This window comes from Sorex araneus, chromosome 8 (assembly GCF_027595985.1).
Source record: "Sorex araneus isolate mSorAra2 chromosome 8, mSorAra2.pri, whole genome shotgun sequence".
In the NCBI taxonomy this organism is placed as follows: domain Eukaryota; kingdom Metazoa; phylum Chordata; class Mammalia; order Eulipotyphla; family Soricidae; genus Sorex; species Sorex araneus.
Window position 1 is genome coordinate 50,982,352 of NC_073309.1, and position 5,408 is coordinate 50,987,759.

Consider the following 5,408-nt stretch of genomic DNA (forward strand, 5'->3'; position numbering starts at 1 on the left):
TCTGTTTGCTTGACTTTGGAGGAATGTGATATCCACAGTTGGAGGCTCCTTTATTAATTATAAGATCCACATTATAACAAAGTCCAAACATTCCCTAAGACAGGTCCAATGATCATGATATTATGCAACTCTGAGGTCACTCAGAGACATTATGTATAAATCTGAGTATAAATCTTGAGAAGCAACCTAAAATTCAGTAAGATACCACAAAGGTAGGATATGGGGTGCTTAAAATGTTTTTTTGATGGTATTTTAATACTTTATTTTTTAAATTTTTAAAAAAATTATTGATTACATGAAGTTATTTATTTAAATATTCACTTATGAAAACAATATATAGAGATGAGCAAAAATTAGAGGAATAATAATATGTAGCATGCTGATAGTATACATAAGTGTCTAAGTATTATCGGTGGGAATGATAATGTTTAATGTCTAGTTGAGTAAAATTTTGATAAGATCACCAAAAAACATATGTGCATTTCCTCGGAGGCAACAAGTCTATTTCTATGAATAATTGGATATTAAATATCTGTTATTATTTTATTTATTTATTTAAAATAGAAGTTATTTATTAAAAGAGTAATTTTTATCACTACAATAATAATTCCATACTTATTAATGAATTTTTAGTTGAATAAACATTTTTTCAGGTTTCTTCTTTTTTTAAATTAATTTATTTTTTAATTAGTGAGTCACATTGAGGGTAGTTACAGATTCACACATTTTTGTTTTTGTTTTTCCCTCATGTAATATTTAAGAGCCCATCCTTCCACCAGTGTCCATTCTCCACCACCAATGAATCCAGTTTCCCTCCCACCCCCCAGTCCCATCCCCTCGCCGCACCCAGCCTCTTTGGTGAGACATTCCAGTTTGATTTCTCTCTTTCTTTTTGGGTGTTGTGGCCTGAAAAAGGGGTATTGAGTGGTCATCCTGTTCAGTCTCTAGTCTAGTTTCAGCACGCATCTCCCTTCCCGTGCAGGATCTCCAGTCACATATTACTTGGTATTCCCTTCTGTGTCTGGGATGACTTTCCCCCAGCGTGTGAAGCCACCTTTCAAGCTATGGAGCCAACATCCTGGTAATATATACTACCATTCATGGGTATTAGTCTCGTACTCTGTTGTTCTATATTCCACAGAAGAGTGCGATCTTTCTATGTCTGTCCCTCTCTTTCTGGCTCATTTCACTTAGCATGATACTTTCCATGTTGATCCACTTATATGCAAAGTTCATGACTTCATCCTTTCTAACAGCTGCATAGTATTCCATTGCATATATGTACCAAAGTTTCTTTAACCAGTCGTCTGTTCTCAGGCACTCGTTTTTTTTCCAGATTCTGGCTATTGTAAATAGTGCTGCGATGAATATATAAGTGCAGATATCATTTCGACTATACTTTTTTGTTTCTCCAGGATATATTCCCAGAAGTGGTATTGCTGGATCAAATGGAAGCTCAATTTCTAATTTTTTGAGAAGTGTCCATATTGTTTTCCAAAGTGGCTGGACCAGTCGGCATTCCCACCAGCAGTGTAGAAGGATCCCCTTCTCCCCACATCCTCTCCAACAGCGATTGCTTTTGTTCTTTTGGATGTGTGCCATTCTCTGTGGTGTGAGGTGGTATCTCATGGTTGTTTTGATTTGCATCTCCCTGATGATTAGTGATGCAGAGCATTTTTTCATGTGCCTTTCGGCCATTGGTATCTCTTCCTTGGAAAAGTTTCTGTTCATTTCTTTGGCCCATTTTCTGATGGGGTTGGATGTTTTCTTCTTGTAGAGTTCAACCAGTGCTTTATATACTCTTGATATCAACCCTTTATCAGATGAGTATTGGGTGAATATCCTTTCCCATTCTGTAGATTGCCTTTGAATTCTGGTCACTGTGTCTTTTGCAGTGCAGAAGCTTTTTAGTTTAATATAGTCCCATTTGTTTATCTCTGTTTCTACTTGATTGCTTAGTTCCATGTCATCTTTGAAGATACCTTTAGCTTCAATATAGTGAAGAGTTTTGCTGACCTTGTCTTCGAGGTACCTTATGGATTGTGGTCTGATGTTGAGGTCTTTAATCCATTTTGATCTGATTTTTTTTGCATGGTGTCAGGTCAAGGTCTAAGTCCATTCTTTTGCATGTGGTTGTCCAGTTGTGCCAGCACCATTTGTTGAAGAGAATTTCCTTGCTCCACTTCACATTTCTTGCCCTCTTATCAAAGATTAGATCATCATACATTTGGGGTTGTGTGTAGGGATATTCCGTTCTGTTCCATTGGTCTGTGGCTTTGCCTTTGTTCCAGTACCATGCTGTTTTAATTGTTACCGCTTTGTAGTAGAGTTTAAGGTTGGGGAGGGTGATGCCTCCCATCATCTTTTTCCCAAGATTGTTTTAGCTATCCGTGGACGTTTGTTGTTCCATATAAATTTCAGGATTGCTTGATCAATTTCTTTGAAGAATGACATGGATATCCTTATAGGAATCGCGTTAAATCTGTATAATGCTTTGGGGAGTATTGCCATTTTGACAATGTTTATTCTCCTTATCCATGAGCAGGGGATATGTTTCCATTTCCTCATGACCTCTTTTAATTCATGGAGTAGCGTTTTATCGTTTTCTTTGTAGAGGTCCTTTACTTCTTTAGTTAAACTGATTCCAAGGTATTTGATTTTCTGGGGCACGATTGTGAACGGGATTGCTCTTTTCATGTCCCTTTCCTCTGTCTCATTGTTTGCATATAGGAAGGCCATGGATTTTTGGGTATTGATTTTATAGCCTGAAACTTTACTGTACAGGTCAATTGTTTCTAAGAGTTTCTTACTAGAGCTTTTAGGCTTCTCTAGGTATAGTATCATATCGTCTGCGAATAGTGAGAGCTTGATTTCGTCCTTTCTGATCTGAATCCCCTTAACATATTTTTCTTGCCTAATGGCTATTGCTAATACTTCCAGTAATATATTAAAGAGAAGTGGTGAGAGTGGGCATCCTCGTCTTGTCCCCGATCTTAGAGGAAATGCCCTTAGTTTTTCCCCATTGATGATAATGCTTGCCATAGGTTCGGGGTAGATGGCCTTGACTATCTTGAGGAAAGTTCCTCCAAAACCCATTTTGGTGAGAGTTTTTATCATGAATGGGTGTTGGATCTTGTCAAATGCTTTCTCTGCATCTATTGATATGATCATGTGGTTTTTATCTTTAGTTTTGTTGATATGATAGATTACGTTGATTGATTTCCGAATTTAAACCATCCTTGCATCCCCGGGATGAATCCCACTTGGTCATGGTGTATGATCTTTTTGATGAGTTGTTGGATTCTATTTGCCAGTATTTTGTTGAGGATCTTCGCATCGGTGTTCATCAAGGATATTCGTCTATAGTTTGCTTTGTTAGTGGTGTCTTTGTTTGCTTTTGGTATTAGGGCGATATGTGCCTCATAGAAACTCTTCAGGAGGGTTCCTGTCTTTTCAATTTCCTGAAAAAGCTTGAGGAGAACTGGCAACAAGTCTTCTTTAAATGTTTGGAAGAATTCGCCAGTGAACCTGTCTGGACCTGGGCTTTTGTTTTTGGGGAGACTTTTGATTACAGTTTCTATTTCCTTGATACATATGGCCCTATTCAGGTACTTAAAGTCTTCTTGGTTCAGTCTTGGGAGATTGTAGGAATCAAGAAATTTGTCCATTTCTTTTAGGTTCCCTTGTTTTGTGGCATACAGACTTTCAAAGTAGTCTCTGATGATCTTTTGAATCTCCTTGGTTTCTGTTGTGATGTCCCCCTTTTCATTTCTGATTTGGTTTATTAGGGTTTTCTCTCTTTCTTTCTTTGTGAGTCTTACTAACGGTTTATCAATCTTATTTATTTTCTCGAAGAACCAGCTTTTTGTTTCATTGATCTTTCAGATTGTTTTTCGGGTTTCCATATTGTTAATTTCTGCTCTTAGTTTTATTATTTCTTTCCTTCGATCTGATTTGGGTTCCTTTTGCTGGTCCCCTTCTAAGATCTTGAGCTGCAAAATCAAGCTATCTACATATGCCCTTTCTTCCTTTCTGAGGAATGCTTGCAGAGCTATAAATTTTCTCCTTATTGCGGCTTTAGCTGCGTCCCATAGGTTCTGGTAGCTTGTATCTTCATTCTCATTTGTTTCGAGGTATTTTTTTGATTTCTTCCTTGATTTCCTTCGTGACCCACTCATTATTCAATACTGGGTTGTTTAATTTCCAAGTCTTTGATTTGGTTCTCCGTGTCTGTGCGTGATTAACTTCCATCTTCAGTGCATCATGGTCTGAGAAGATAGTTGATACAATTTCTATCTTCCCGATTCTATTAAGGTATAATTTGTGACCCAGAACGTGGTCTATTTTGGAAAATGTTCCATGTGCGGTGGAAAAGAATGTGTATTCTTCTTTTTGGGATGTACAGCCCAGTATAGGTCTATTAACCCTGTCTCTTCCATTTCTTCCTTCAGAGCCATTGTTTCCTTACTGAGTGTTGTTCTTGTCTATATATCCAGAGGTGATAAGGCAGTGTTGAAGTCTCCTACTACAATCATGGTGCTAGTTATGTCCTCCTTAAATTCTGTTAGGAGTTTTTAAGTATTTGGCTGGTCGTTCATTAGGTGCGTATACACTTAATAGTGTGATTTCTTCCTTTTGTACATATACCTTGATGAATAGGAAATGACCTTCGCTGTCCCTTCTAATCTTTTTTAGCCTGAAATCTATGTTGTCAGATACTAGTATGGCCACCCCCGCTTTTTTGAGGGAGCTGTTTGCTTGCAGGATTGTTTTCCATCGTTTGATTTTGAGTCTGTGTTTGTCCTGACTATTCAGATGTGTTTCTTGTAGGCAGCAGAAAGTTGGTTCAGTTTCCGAATCCATTTTGCCACTCTGTGCCTCTTGATTGGTGCATTTAGACCTTTAACGTTAAGAGAAATTATTGTCATGGGATTTTGTGCCATTTTTCTGTAGGGTTTGTTTTTCTTTCAGGTTTTTTCCTTGTTTTACAGTAGCCCTTTGAGTCCTTCTTTTAGTTCTTTTTTTTTTTTTTTGCATTTTGGGTCACACCCAATGATGCATATTGGTCACTCCTTCACTTCTGGTTCTGCACTCAGGAATTATCCCTGGCGGTGCTCAGGGGACCATATGGGATGCTGGGAATCGAACCCGGGTCAGCCGCGTGCAAGGCAAATGCCCTACCCTATACAGCTATAGCAATAGCTGTGCTATTGCTCCAGCCCCTGAGTCCTTCTTTTATTTTTTTTTATTTTTTTATAATTTATTTATTTTTAATTAGAGAATCACCGTGAGGGTACAGTTACAGATTTATACACTTTTGTGCTTATACTTCCCTCATACAAAGTTCAGGAACCCATCCCTTCACCAGTGCCCATTCTCCACCACCCGTAAACCCAGCGTCCCTCCCA